The 15,830-nt window shown below is 50.0% G+C and overlaps 1 protein-coding gene across 6 annotated transcripts in view; it reads left to right on the top strand.

The window, feature by feature from the left end:
- STAG1 (stromal antigen 1) overlaps window positions 1-15,830 on the top strand; it is a 356,975-nt gene that overhangs the window by 122,158 nt on the left and 218,987 nt on the right. Inside the window, exon 1 of one of the 6 annotated variants that reach the window (XM_039487601.1) lies at window positions 5,604-5,739. The exons of the other annotated variants lie outside the window; for them this stretch is intronic. The gene's annotated coding sequence lies outside the window, so the exon portion shown is untranslated. Of the gene's footprint in view, window positions 1-5,603; window positions 5,740-15,830 lie in introns of those variants that run through there. 6 annotated transcript variants of the gene reach the window in all.

Genomic DNA, 15,830 nt, shown 5'->3' on the forward strand with positions numbered 1-15,830 from the left:
ATTTTTACTAGCATTCACTGTGTTAGTCGTCCAATTGCGACTAATGTTTCTGATGAAAAGTTTAAAAAAAAAAAAGTCATTTAGCACTTCTGCCATTTCTGTTGTCTTTCTTTAGCTGTATGGCATCTAGGTTCTCTCCTCAACCACACACTTTTTCCTTTTGTCACTCTAACTTTTCCAAAGTTGAAGAAGTTTTGAAAAGTTGGACTGGCAAAGTTTCAGTTTTATTTGGTTTTCCTTTTTTTACTTTTGCCCCATGTAACTTTTACAGAGTTGGAGAAATTTTGAAGTTAATGACAACAGGAAAAATAAGTCAAAACCAAAAGTTGTATTTGAAACTAAACAAAAGAAAAAATATTTTGTTTCAACATTTTTGGGGAGGCGGGAGAAGGGAAGCATTTTGAATGAGAGTATTTTATCCATAATTTTTCACAGGAATTTTTTTCAACCTGTTCAAAATCAAGAGTAATGCCTTTCTAAAATATATGCCTTCGTTCCACTACAAGTTGTTGTGCTAGATGCAGCAATCACTGTAAGAAATGTTGCCTGTTATGCAGGAGGTTAAATAGAATGACTCTTAAAGCATCATCATTAGTCTTCAGCACTAGCTTCCTGCTGAGAGAAATGGGGGCCATGTATATCTCTTAAAGCTGTTGTTTCGGGTGTGCTGCAGACTTAGTAGACACCTTTGCATCATTACACTTGATTCAGGTATGGAAATTTTGTCTTTTTAGCTGACAGTTTGCCTTATACAGAAACTAAATATGTAATGGGAGTGAGGGTAAATATATTCAACAGGGGGATGCCGATATTGGTCGTGGTACTTGACACCACTGCTATAGGAATGTCTATCAGGTTACTCTTTTATTTAGATTTATAGCCTTTCCTAGGCTTCAGGAATTATTGGTATAACTAGAAGTATGACACAAAAGATAAAACCAACTTCTCCAAAGCCAGAAAACTAAGATAATGACTAACTAGAGATAACCATGAAACCCAAATAATACATGGATAGTAATTTACTTCACCAACAAATACCAGCCCTAATCCCACACACCCTTTCCCTAAAGCACGGGCAAAGAGATGGGCTTTGCTCTCTGCCTTTACTGGTCAACAGTCAGGCTGTTTCAGTCCAAGTTTAAGGAGTGAATTCTAAAGAAGATGGCTCTCACATAGAACACTCTGCTGGTAGTTCGCCTTGTCTTATATTGAGGAGGCTCAATCTTAAGCACCACCACAGATGATGACTATGGCACGTGGAGAGAATGGTATCTGAGGTCTGCAGGTCCCAAATCATTTAGGTCTTTAAAAGTCACAATCCTCACCATAGCCTCCATCTGGAATTCAGCGAATGCAGATTCCATATAGCCATGGTATTACATAAGAACGGCCATACTGAGTCAGTCCAAAAGTCCATCTAGCCCAGTATCCCTTCTTCCAACAGTGGCCAAGGTCAGGTGCTCCAGGGGAAATGAAAAGATAATCAAGTGATCCATCCTCTGTTGCCCATTCCCAGCTTCTGGCAAACAGAGGCTAGGGACACCATCCCTGTCCATCCTGGCTAATAGCCATTGATGGACCTATCCTCCATGAACTTATCTATTTCTTTTTTGAACCCTGTTATAGTCTTGGCCTTCAAAACATCCTCTGGCAATGAGTTCCACAGGTTGACTGGGCATTGTTTGAAAAAATACTTTCTTTTGTTTGTTCTAAATCTGCTGCCTATTAATTTCATTTAGTGACCCCTAGTTCTTGTGTTATGTGAAGGAGTAAATAACACTTCCTTATTTACTTTCTCCAAACCAGTTATGATTTTATAGACCTCTATCCTGTCCCCTCTTAGTCGTCTATTTTTTAAGCTGAAAAGTCCCATTCTTATTAATCTCGCCTCACATGGTTGCCGTTCCATACCCCTAATAATTTTTGTTTCCCTTTTCTGAACCTTTTCTAATTCTAATATTTCTTGTTTGAGATGGGGTGACCACATCTGCACGCACTATTCAAGATGTAGCTGTACCATGGATGTATATAAAGGCAATATGATATTTTCTGTCTTATCTGTCTTTCTTAATGATTCACAATGTTCTGTTAGCTTTTTTGATTGCCACTGCACATTGAGTGCATGTTTTCAGAGAACTGTCCACAACGACTGTAAGTATCAGAGGGGTAGCCGTGTTAGTCTGGATCTGTAAAAGCAACAAAGAATCCTGTGGCACCTTATAGACTAACAGACGTTCTGCAGCATGAGCTTTCGTGGGTGAATACCCTCTTCTTGCATCTGAAGAAGTGGGTATTCACCCACGAAAGCTCATGCTGCAGAACGTCTGTTAGTCTATAAGGTGCCACAGGATTCTTTGTTGCTGCAACGACTGTAAGATCTTTCTTCAGTGGTAACAGCTAATTTAGACCACGTCATTTTATATGTTTAGTTAGGATGATGTGTTCCAATATGCATTACTTTGCATTTATCAACAATGAATTTCATCTGCCATTTTGTTGCCCAGTCACCCAGTTTTTAGAGATCCTTTAGTACAGTGGGTCTCAAACTTTTTTACTGACAACCCCTTTCACACAGCAAGCCTATGAGTGCGACCCCCCTCAATAAATTAAACACACTTTTAAATATATTTAACACCATAATAAATGCTGGAGGCAAGCAGGTTTTGTGGTGGAGGTTGCCAGCTCGTGACCCCCATGTAATAACCTCACGACCCCCTGAGGGGACCCGACCCCCAATTTCAGAACCCCTGCTTTAGTAGCTCTTCGCAGTCTGCCTGGGACTTAACTATCTTGAGGAATTTTGTATCATCTGCAAATGTTGCCACCTCACTGTTTACCCCTTTTTCCAGATCATTTATGAATATATTGAATAGGAGTGGTCCCATTACAGATCCCTGGGGGACACCACTATTTACCTCTCTCCATTCTGAAAATTGACCATTTATTTCTACCCTTTGTTTCCTAGCTTTTAACCAGTTACCAGTCCATGAGAGGACCTCCCCTCTTATCCCATAACAGCTTACTTTGCTGAAGAGCCTTTCGTGAGGGACCTTGTCAAAGACTTTCTGAAAATTTAAGTACACTATATCCATATACTTGTTGACCCCCATAAAGAATTCTAGCAGATTGGTGAGGCATGATTTCATTGTGAGCCGTTTGTTTGATATATAACTTAACAAGCAGGCTGCTGCATTCTGCACTAGCTTCAGTTTCTGGACCGATTTAAGATGTGGCACCTGTCTGTAGTAATCTACTGTTGTGGTGAGAGAGACAGGGATTATTGTAACAAGATTTACATCCAAAAGAAACAGCCACAGTCTCTGGGCACACAAAGATATAAAAGAAATATTTCTGGGATATTGCTGCCATATGACCATCCAGCAACAACTTGGGGGTATCTGAGTGTACACCCAGCTTTGGGAACTCTGTTAAAATATGTTGGGGACACTCTTAATTACAAAGGCGCACACAAATTCTTGTTGCCTGCATCTGCCTCACAGTATCACCAAGTCTTCCTCAGATTGATCCTCAGACAGCGAGCCCTTATCCTTATCAGTCTCTACTAAACACTAGATAAGGCATTTGGTGGCACTGTCAGGATCAGATGCTCTAGAGAAATAACACTGGTGTCACCAGTGTACTGAAAACACCCTAACCTACACATCGGCACTAACCTTCCTTAGTGCCCTGTATACACACTCTGAACAAGAGAACACATCTGAAAGCCCTTGGGGTGGAAGAGTAGTAGTTGAAAACTACCCTCCTGAGATCTCTTTGAGAGAAGAGAAGAAAGTAATTGAAAGGTGATGCCGCCTGCTTCGGCTAGGTTTTACAGGTGAGCCAACACCACCTTGAAATCAATGGCATTAAGGTAGCTAATACATCTAACAATGTCACCAGATTTTTGTCCATCACCAGGAGGGACTCATCTACCAGCACTATCATACTCAGGTCTTTCCCCAGACTGACAAAAGTCAAGGAGATCTGAAGCACTCAGAGTTCTTTCAATACAACTTTCTGATAAGCTTAATCAGATAAGGTTAGATGCTGAATAATTGTCAGCATCAGGTAATGTTTTTTGGGGTGATTGTTGATACACCATCCTTGATAGAAGTTGGTAATCTCTCCTACCCAAATAAGGTGTGGATAATCTCCATCAACCCTGACTCTAACTCTTCCTTCAGGGCCTTCACCAGTAGAATAGAGATGGGTCCATAGCACTCGTGCGATAAAGTATCCCTAGTATCTCAACCAACAGTGCCCTAAACTTGAGAAGAATTAATGTTTTTTTCTTCCAAATATTGTACTGTGTCCATAAAAGCAGGCATTTCAGTCTGAATCTGCTTGATTTTTATCTGGAAAGTAACATAATTTCTTCACAGTGAATGGAAGTCATATAGTTTACCGAATGAAGACTGCTCTGTTTAATTAGGCTGTCTGCTACTTAAGGGAAGTCAATTGTCAAAATGATCAGGCACGATTGTGAATGTGAAGAAACTTTACCTTTGCCACAGTCATGGAATAAACTACATTAAAAAAAAAATTAAATCTCTTCATGCAACTATTGAGATTTAGGATGTGAATTCAACTATCAGAGCCCTAGTCACATTCCCTCCATCTTCAGTTATTGCATGTCACCTGTACATCATTGTGACCTATGAGGATAAAACTGAAAGAGAATGCCTAGAGGCAACTAAGCAGTAACTGAGGACAAAAATCACTGTAAAGTCCTATCAAGCATTAAGTAGAATGGTTTGATTTTCCTCAGACTCTGAAAATGATCAGTTTTCAATAGTCTCAGGGGGCAGACCATCAAAAAACACTGCATCAACCTCAAATCACAGGAGGTAATGAGTAGCCAATGAGCAGAATCAAATTTCCAGTTGCCCCACTTTTATTCTCTGCTCCAATACTAGATTTAAAATATGTGGCCAGTGTATGAGTTGAGCCAGCAGTCATCCAGGTTTTAGTGGTGGCTACAAAATGTGAAAATGTCTCAGAAGAATGGCAGGTAAAATGGAAATTAGGAGGACTGAAAGTAAATCTCAAATCAGATATTGGAAAGCAGGTAGCTTGCAAGAGAATGGGTCTGCTAGAACTCCAGGTTGCAAAGGGTACAGCTAAGCTAAAGATATTGCAGAGAGGGTAACTGATTTATTTGTATCAGTGTTCCTAATATAGAGTATATTGGGTAGGGTACACACTCTATAATATAGCAGAAAAAGAGATAAGAAGATCCAGAGTTTGTAAGGTGAAGTTAGACAGATTCAGTCTAGATATAAGGCACTTTTTTTTTTTTATAAAAGAGCGAGCATAATTAACCATTGGAACAATTGACCTTAGAGCTGTGGTGAATTTTCTATCATATGAAGTCTTTAAATCAATATTGGATATCTTCCTAAATTATATCATATAGCTCAGGCAGATGATTAGCATGAGATTCTTTTACCTATATGGTGGAGGAAGTCAGATTAGATTATCATAACGGTCCCTTCTCACCTTAAAACGTATGAATATATCAAACTGTACCTTGCATCTGATTTTTTCAGTTAATACATACTGTCCTAGATTGAAGTACCAAAAGAGGAAGTGTGAAACAAACTGTCGCATTGAGGATCAACAAATTACTAGGATCATGTGTACTGAAGCACTTTAAGAATAAAGTGGCTGCACTGCTGACAAAAACATGCAATGTCTCATTATAATCAGCTATTATGTGAGAGGATTGGAGAGTTGCAGGTATTTTACTTATATAATTCCCAATGTCTTTATTAAACATATCAGCAGTCTTTACTTCAATATCAAAGTAATTGGTTGGAAATATAATTAATGAATAAAAGAATTAAAAAGACCTACAGAAATATGATAGTGACAAATTAGCATGGCTTTTGTAAATTAAAATGTGATCATAATCTATTCAAATCCTTTGAACATGTGAAGAAAGGAATGTATAAAGGTGAATGAGTTTGCATTTATTTGAACTTTCAATAAGAGGCAATTAAGGAAGCTAGGACACATGATGTGAGAACTAAAGTACTGTCATAGATTAAAGACTAAGAGATAAAGAATAGGAGTACACGAGTAACTGTTAACATGGCAAATGGTTAACAGTGGTGGTTCTTCGAGTGATTGCTCCTATGCATTCCATGTAGGTGTGCGCGCCGCGCGTGCACGGTTCTTCGGAACATTTTTACCCTAGCAACTCCGGTGGGCCGGCTGGGCGCCCCCTGGAGTGGCGCCGCTATGGCGCTAGATATATACCCCAGCCGGCCCGCCCGCTCCTCAGTTCCTTCTTTCCGCCCGTGACGGCTAGTAGGAACAGTGGAGTGCTCCCTTTTCTCCACAGCCCTAGCGTTCTCAATAGTTCTAGTGTATATAGTTGTTAATAGTTTGTTAGTTTCTTGTTAAAGTTGTATAGTTAGTGTATAGTATAGCAGTTAGGGAATTAGAGGGGTTAGCCCGGGGCTTATGCCCGGGGCACCGGGATTCAAGCCCTGTGTGGCTTGCCAGCAGCCCATGCCGATGAGTGACCCGCACGACTCTTGCCTCCGCTGCCTCGGAGAGTCGCACCGGTCAGATAAGTGCCCCATTTGTGTGGCTTTCAAGCCACGTACAAGGAAGGAGCGGGACTCTCGATTAAAACAGCTCCTTATGGAGTCGGCTCTCCAACCTCCGGCACCAGCTCCGTCGGCGCCGAAGCCGGCCTCCGTGAGCAGCGCACCGGCAGCACTGAGCCGCTCCGGTGCCGACGCGTCCCGGCACCCGGTACCGAAGACCCGGCACCGCTCCCTCTCCCCGGGGAAGAAGCAAAAGGTGCCGAAGACGGCCGCTGCAAAACAACAGCACAAGCCGTCAGCCCAGCCGCCACCGACTACAACGGTACAGGCTCAGGCAGTGCACAAGAAGTGCACCGGGCCGTCGACTCCGGCGCCGCAAGGGCCGTCGAGTCCGGCACCGCTCAGCTCCCCGGTGCCGACCGAGGAAGAGCTGAGGCTCCCGTCTACGCCGGAGGCGTTCGCAACGGCGAGGGAGCTAATTGACCTCACAGCGGATACGGGCCGTCAGCTACCGGCACCGCCGGTGAGGACACTGAAATCCATTGGAAAGCCTCTGATGATGCGCCCTCCTTCTCTTGGCCGAGGTGATCGGAGCACCATGATTCGCTCTCGCTCCCGTTCTCCTTCCAGGGGCCGATCACCACCGCACCGGGCCCGATCCGCACGGCGGTCGACGTCGAGACGCCGCTCCCCATCTCGTCGCCGGTCGCAGTCCCGGTACCGCTCGCAATCGCGGTACCGGTCGCACTCCCGGCGGCGTTCCAGGTCCCGGTCGCCGGCACCGCACCAGGTCCGGCTCCAGACATCGCGGACGATATCGTGATTCGCGCAGCCGCTCAAGGCACCGCCGCGCGCTCGAGGTCAGTCTCCCGGCGCCGCCGGTCGAGCTCCCGGTACTGCGCTTCGCGCAGATCTCATTCGCCGATCAAGCCACATGACGACCGGCACCGCCCATCGGCACCGGAGAGACAGTTTATCCCGGCACCGGATGTTCACCCGGGTACCGCCACGGCCCCTCCCTGGCCTTCGAGGGAGCCCTCAGTTGCTTCTCCGGAGGGCAGCGCGGTAGACTTCAGAGCGGGGTCTATTCCGCAAGACCATGGACCTCAGCAATGGGGGTTTTGGGTACCCTGGGCCCAACATGAGCAGGGGCCTCCCCTTCCACCGAGACAGCCAGGTTCGGCGCGTTCGGTGCCAGAGGCCACTGTAAGCAGGCCACCCCCGTCTCCCACGCCACAATCTGCCCCCCGCGATACACCGTTGGGGCATGAGACACTGGCACCGGACAGACCGGACGCGGAGCCAGCTCCTGAAGAGGTGCTGCCTGGTCACTCCTCGTCCTCCTCTCCCGACGAGGCGGTGGCAGGGGCGTCGCCATCAGAGTCCCCGCCGATAGACCTCAAAGCGCACCAGGACCTTCTTCGGCGGGTAGCGAAAGCCATCAACCTGCCAATCGAGGAAGTCCAAGAGGTCGATGACCCCATCACGGATGTCGTGGGAGCAGACGCCCCCGTGAGAGTAGCACTGCCATTCATCCGCACAATCCAGCGGAACAATGCCGTCATCTGGCAGTCGCCCTCCTCCGTCCCTCCCACGGCACGCGGAGTGGAGAGGAAATATTCGGTACTACCGAAAGGGTACGAATACCTTTATGTCCACCCGACTCCGGACTCGTTGGTAGTCCAATCCGTGAACGACCGGGAGCGTAACGGACAGCCTGCCGCTGCGCCGAAGTCAAAGGAGTCCAGGCGCATGGACTTGTTGGGGCGCAAGATTTACTCCGCGGGCGGTCTCCAACTCCGCATCGCTAATCAAATGGCCCTGCTCTCCCGGTATACCTTTAACATCCTGGGATGCCTGGGAAAGTTCGCGGAGCTGACCCCACAGGACTCCCGCCGGGAATTCTCGGCGCTCCTAGAAGAGGGCAAGTTGGCCTCCAGGACCTTGATTAAAGCTGCGGTCGACTCAGCGGACTCGGGGGCCAGGACTGTGGCGTCCGGTGTAACCATGCGACGCATCGCGTGGCTACAGTCATCCACTTTGCCACCGGAGGTACAATATACCCTCCAGGACCTCCCCTTTGAAATGCAGGGCCTGTTCTCGGAGAAAACTGATACGAGAATTCAGACCCTGAAGGACGGACGAGTGGCAATCCGTACTTTGGGGATGCATACACCAGCCACTCAGAGGCATCCGTTCCGGCAACAGCCCTATCGGCCCGGGCCGCAGGCCAGGTCTCGGCCATTTAATAATCGCAGGGCCCCATTCCGCCACAGACCATCGGGCGGGCGGTGTAACCAGTCTCAAGGCTCGTCCAAGGCTCCTCAAGGTCCCAAGTCACATTTTAATTCTTTTATTCATTAATTATATTTCCAACCACACCACTCTCCCCTCAGGATCCATCCCCGTTGTTTTCAAGTCGCCTTTCCCGCTTCCTCCAGGCGTGGTATTCGGTAACATCAGACGGCTGGGTGCTCAACACCATCCAGCACGGCTACCGCCTACAGTTTATTTCGCCCCCTCCCTCCCACCCACCCTCCCCGTCCCTCTTCAGGGACCCCTCTCACGAGCAAGTCCTCTTACAGGAGGTCCAGTCTCTGTTGAGCGTGGGTGCCATCGAGGAGGTGCCTCCCGGCAGGCGGGGCAGGGGATTCTACTCCAGATATTTTCTCATCCCCAAGGCGAAAGGGGGTCTTCGTCCCATCTTGGACCTCCGAGAGCTGAACAAGTACCTCTGCAAGCTCAAGTTTCGGATGGTAACTTTGGGGACCATTATCCCTTCTTTGGATCCAGAAGACTGGTTTGCCGCCCTCGACATGAAGGATGCTTACTTTCATGTGGCAATTTACCCCCCCCACAGACGCTACCTGCGCTTCATGGTCAACGAGGCCCACTACCAGTTTGTGGTGTTACCCTTCGGCCTCTCCACCGCACCGCGGGTATTCACCAAATGCATGGCGGTCGCAGCTGCGGCCCTCCATCGTTGTCGGATTCACGTGTATCCATACCTCGACGACTGGCTGATTCGTGGCCGTACCCGAGAGCTGGTAGCGGCTCAGGTATCCGAGATACTGCGTCTGTTTCGATCTCTCGGCCTGCTTGTCAACACCGACAAGTCCCACTTAGTTCCGACACAAAGAGTGGAATTCATAGGAGCCGTCCTCGACTCCACTCTGGCCAGAGCCTGCCTCCCTCAGGCTCGGCACGAGATGTTGGCATCCCTGATACGGACACTTCAGGCCTTTCCAACGACAACAGTGCGGTGCTGCCTTCGTCTCCTAGGTCACATGGCAGCGTGTACGTTTGTGACCGCGCACGCAAGGCTGCGACTGCGCCCGTTCCAAATGTGGCTGGCATCGGTGTACCGCCCTCAGCGCGACCCACTGGACGTGGTGGTGGTGCCGAGTCCCGCTCTTCAGTCACTCACCTGGTGGCTGGATCCGGGGACAGTCTGCGCAGGGGTTCCATTCCGCCCTCCTCGCCCGTCGGTCACCCTGACCACAGACGCGTCGGCGCTGGGATGGGGGGCTCACATAGGAGATCTGCACACCCAGGGTCTCTGGTCAGCCCAGGAGCTCTCCCTCCATATCAACGTCCGGGAGCTGAGAGCGATCCGTCTGGCGTGTCTCGCCTTTCGGACCCACCTTCAGGGCCGCTGTGTAGCGGTGTACACGGACAACACCACAGCCATGTTCTATGTCAACAAGCAGGGCGGAGCTCGGTCCTCCCCGCTTTGCAAGGAGGCGATGCTCCTCTGGGATCTTTGCGTGACCCACTCGATTCGCCTCGAAGCGTTTTTTCTACCGGGGGTGCAGAACACGTTGGCCGACCGTTTGAGCAGGTCCTTCGCCTCCCACGAGTGGTCCCTTCGCCCAGATGTGGCTAAAGCAATCTTCCAGAGGTGGGGTTTCCCCAGATAGACCTCTTTGCCTCCCGGGCCAACAGGAAGTGCCACAGGTTTTGCTCCTTCCAGGGTCAAGCTCCAGGCTCCCTCTCGGATGCGTTTCTCCTGCCATGGACGGAGCCGCTCCTCTACCCGTTCCCCCCGTTTCCGCTCGTCCACCGAGTATTACTCAAGCTTTGGAGAGACAGGGCCCGCGTAATACTCGTCGCTCCGGCCTGGCCGAGGGAGCATTGGTATACCCTGCTGCTCGAGCTGTCGTTCGGGAACCCATTCCCCTTCCGCTATGGCCGGACCTCATCACTCAGGACCTCGGCAGACTTTGTCACCCGAACCTGCAGTCGCTGCATCTTACAGCTTGGTTCCTGAGTGGTTGACCGACGCAGAGAGAGGATGTTCGGCAGCGGTGCAGCAAGTTCTGCTGGAAAGCAGGAAGCCTTCGACACGCTCTACCTACCTCGCAAAGTGGAAACGCTTTGCGCTATGGTGCGACCAGCGAAGTTTTAACCCATTCTCGGCCCCCATCCAGACCGTCCTCGATTACCTCTGGTACCTGAAAGGTCAAGGTCTCGCGATCTCGTCCCTGAGGGTGCACCTGGCGGCTCTGTCAGCCTTCCGGCCCGCTATAGGAGGCCGCTCCGTCTTCTCCAACCCAATGGTAGCCCGCTTCCTTAAAGGGTTAGACCGTCTCTACCCTCAGGTGCGTCCGCCTGCTCCGACTTGGGACCTGAACCTGGTTCTCGCCCAGATGATGGGCCCGCCCTTCGAGCCCCTGGCCACGTGCTCTCTGCTCCATCTTACCTGGAAGACGGCCTTCCTCGTGGCGATCACATCCGCCAGACGAGTCTCGGAACTCCGCGCCCTGACAGCAGGTCCCCCGTATACCGTCTTCCACGGGGACAAAGTGCAGCTTCGACCACATCCGGCCTTCCTCCCCAAGGTGGTGTCGGCCTTCCATCTCAATCAGGAGATCTTCCTCCCGGTTTTCTTTCCAAAGCCGCACGCCTCACCTCGTGAACGGCAGCTCCACACTCTGGACGTCCGTAGGGCCCTCGCCTTTTACATCAACCGGACAAAGTCCTTCCGGCGTTCCTCCCAGCTCTTTGTGGCAATTGCTGAGCGTATGAAAGGCGAGCCGGTTTCCTCACAACGGATTTCATCCTGGGTGACGTCCTGCATACGAGCGTGCTATGAGCTTGCTCGCGTCCCCCCGTGCCGCCTCACCGCACACTCGACGAGGGCGCACGCCTCATTGGCCGCCTTCCTGGCCCATGTTCCCATCCAGGACATCTGCAGAGCGGCCACCTGGTCTTCAGTCCACACCTTCGCTTCCCACTACGCGTTGGTGCAGCAGTCTCGGGACGACGCAGCCTTCGGCTCCGCGGTATTACACTCCGCCACGTCTCATTCCGACCCCACCGCCTAGGTAAGGCTTGGGAATCACCTACATGGAATGCATAGGAGCAATCACTCGAAGAAGAAAAGACAGTTACTCACCTGTAGTAACTGGTGTTCTTCGAGATGTGTTGCTCCTATCCATTCCAGACCCGCCCTCCTTCCCCACTGTCGGAATAGCCGGCAAGAAGGAACTGAGGAGCGGGCGGGCCGGCTGGGGTATATATCTAGCGCCATAGCGGCGCCACTCCAGGGGGCGCCCAGCCGGCCCACCGGAGTTGCTAGGGTAAAAATGTTCCGAAGAACCGTGCACGCGCGGCGCGCACACCTACATGGAATGGATAGGAGCAACACATCTCGAAGAACACCAGTTACTACAGGTGAGTAACTGTCTTTTCTTCGAGTGCTTGCTCATGACGATTCCATTCTAGGTGTGTGCGCGTCCACTTGTAGTCGTCGGAGACTTTTGTCTTAACGGTATCTGTATGGTCGGCTGCAGTGCCTCTTGAGTGTCGCACTCATGCTTCAGTATATCAGGCGCCACCGACTCTACACCCTCTCAGTTACTTCTTACCGCCCATGATGGTTGGTCGGAGTGCCTTGTCTTGCATTGCAAGAGCGTTCGCAGTTCTTTCAGCCCATTGTTCTGTCTCCATTGTAGTTTGTCTTTAGGTACTTAGTTTGACCATTAAACTTTAGAGTCCCAGCTGGGACTTTGCCACAGAGTGGGGCATGCCCCGTTCCCCAGGCTTTAAGCCATGTTCATCGTGTACCTGGCTGATGCCCATTAGTGACCCCCCACGATAGCTGTTTGAAGTGTCTGGAGGAATCACACAGAAAAGACAAGTGTAGAATCTGCAGAACTTTTGCCCTTGAACTCAAACGTGATATCCACTTGAGGACCCTGCTCATGGAGGCTGCGCTTCGTCCTGCCTTGGAGTCCTCTAGGTTGGATTCCACACCTAGTACTTTGGCATTGGCACGCACCGCACTGCCAGCACTGGAACCCGCCTGGCACTGTTCCCCTTTGCCGGCGCAAAAGAAGTGTCTGAAGCCAAAGGGCCTGTCGGCACTGCAGGACAAAGGGGCAAAGGCCTTTGTTAGGCCACGTGTTGGGCCTGGAGCTACACCGGGGTACCGGTGTGGTTGGACCCCTAGCCCAGCCAGGGATCTGCCGCCGACTCCCGGGAGTGGCAGGGGATCCTGGTCATAGGACCACTTGTGCCCAAGGCGGCCCCGGCGGCCAAGGACCAAGTAGGCGGGCCCGTACACAGATGCCAAGCCAGGCAATGGACCCAGTTAAGGCCCAGACCTCTAAGGGCAAGCTGGTCATGGGACCTCGGTCAAAAGTAACGGAGCATCCCTGGTCCCTGGACCGCAGGCGTCAATCCATGTCACTGCGACCTAGGACCCTGGCACCACAGCCTTGATCTGCGGGTAGAAGACCCAGGTCTCTAACACCAACATGCCCCTACGAGGTCCGGGACGCCTGAGTCATGGCGCCGATTCCTGTATCTGCGATACCACCAGGGCTCCTGCCAGAGATTGCTGCGGCACAGATTATCGTCACCTGGGCAGTGCCCATTGCATCAATCCCCCTTGGTGTGGGAACATTCCTGGTTATGGCACCAGTCTCCGACTCCCCGGTACCACTCTTCAGGCTGGCTGGCACTGTTCCTTGATCTTTCCCTATCAGTTGCTGACAAGGGTCAGCCAACAGACTCAGGCCTCTATGGCTCCGTCCTGGTTGCTGGAAGGGCAGTGGTCTGAGCAGGAGGGAGAGTTCATCCCCTCACCTAGGAGAGCTGAATCACCAACGGCCCATCATGCCGGTCCTGTACTCGCACCGTTCCTCCCAGGTCGCATTGGACAAACTGCCTCCAGCCCAGCTGGCACTAGCATCGGAGCATGGTGCAGTGTCCGACCTGGAGGCAGTGTAGCAGGCCTCAGTGCGCAAGGAGCCGTCCCTGACCAGGCCAGGGGAAATTGCACCTCACTCTATAGTACAGTCATCTTCATCATCCTCGGACGAGGTGGTGGTGGGCCGCTTGCGAATGAGCAGCCCCCATGATGATTTCAAGGAGCACCAGGCATTGCTCAAAAGGGTGGCTGCTAACCGGAACCTAGAGGTCGAGGAGCTAGCAGAGGAGTCCGACCTCTTCAAAGTCGTACCCTCCTTCACCCTGGCCCAGGTTGCACTTCCCATGCACCCAGGGGTCCTGAAAATTGCCAAGTTGGTGTGGCAGACCCCCTCTTCCATTCTGCCTACCTCCAAGAAAGCTGAAAAGAAATATTATGTCCCAGCAAAGGGATTTGAATAGCTACAGTGTCCCTGGTAGCATCTGCCATCAACAAAAGAGACAAGCAGGGCCAGGCCAGTGGTTCCCCCAAAAATAAAGATGTCAGAAAGCGCAAAGACATGCAGATTTACCCATACCTCAATGACTAAATAATAATATATAGATACATAAAAAAAGAATAAAAGGCAGATCCCGGGATCAGGTATGGCGTCATTTCGACCTGGTTTGCTCCACCTGTCGCGACCTGTGGCTATTGATAAACGAGACAAAGTAAACCTTAGTCCCGACGCAGCACATAGAGTTCATTGGAGCTGCCCTTGACTCTACCCAGGCCAGGGCTTTCCTTCCCAAGGCCTGGTTCCAGGCCATGTTGGACCTGATCTTGTGTATACAAGCTCACCCTCTCACCACCACTTACACGTGCCTGCGGCTGTTGGGCCACATGGCAGCCTGTACTTACGTGGTTCGGCATGCACGACTCCTCCTTAGGTCACTGCAGGCATGGCTAGTGTCGGTCTATGGTGCCAACAGATACCACGTGGAGTGTCTAGTCAAGGTCCTGGACCATGTTTGGTTGTCACTAGTATGGTGGCAAAACCCTGCCGTCGGTGACCCTCGTCTCCAGTGCTTTGGGCCTGGAGTGGGGAGCCCACCTAGGCTATCTCAGCATGCATGGTCGTTGGTCCCGCCTTGATTGTTCACTACACATCAATGTCAGGGAGGTCCGCTTGGCCTGCCACACCTTCCTACCTCACCTGGAGAACAGAGTGGTCCAGGTCCTGACGGACCATATAGCGGCTATTTTCTATATCAACAAGCAGGGCGGAGCCATGTCATCTGCCCTTTGCCTGGAAGCCCTTAGGCTATGGGACTTCTGCGTGCAACGTGACATCCATCTCATAGCCACACACCTCCCCGGGGCCAGGAATGTTTTTGCAGATTGCCTCAGCATGACCACCTTGTCTTGCCACAAGTGGTCTCTCCATTCGGAGGTGGTCAGCATCATGTTCTGCAGGTGGAGCACTTCTCCGGTAGACCTGTTTGCATCCAGCCAAAACCAATTTATATTATCCCATGAAATTCAAAGTTAAGGATAGACCTAAAAGAAATCAAAACATATTAATGTATAGAACAAATGCACAATTAGGGTGCCCAAAGAACCTTAACTATGCCCTATAGTGACCACCATGAGGGAAAAAGAAAATCTAATGTGCCTTTATTAATTTGGGAACTCAAATACTTTAATTATCACATGGTTATTGCATGGTATCACTAAGCAAATTAAATATTTAGAAAATAAAAGTTCTGTATGATTTGCTTAGAAAATATTCTTTCCTTCAAACCAGTATTGGTTTGCAGCTCTTGACTTTAAAGATACCTATGTTCACTTTTTCATAAGTAAGGCATTCATGATATAATATTGCTATCTCACTCTCTCTGGCTATGTAAAATTGCTAGCACTAACATTTAGAAATATGGAAATAATTCTGCTAATAAAGCAAGAAATACTTAATACATTAGCAATACCATTTATTAAAAGTATGGAAAATTTCAACCAGCTCTCATGGTTACATTTGTAGTATAGATGGGTTCAAAGTATTGGGAGAAGAAACTGTAGCTGACACCCCCCCCAGAATTATGATTTCTACAAAATAATAAACAAACACCTCAGCTGTA

The sequence above is a fragment of the Mauremys reevesii genome, linkage group 9 (assembly GCF_016161935.1).
Source record: "Mauremys reevesii isolate NIE-2019 linkage group 9, ASM1616193v1, whole genome shotgun sequence".
Taxonomy (NCBI): Eukaryota; Metazoa; Chordata; order Testudines; family Geoemydidae; genus Mauremys; species Mauremys reevesii.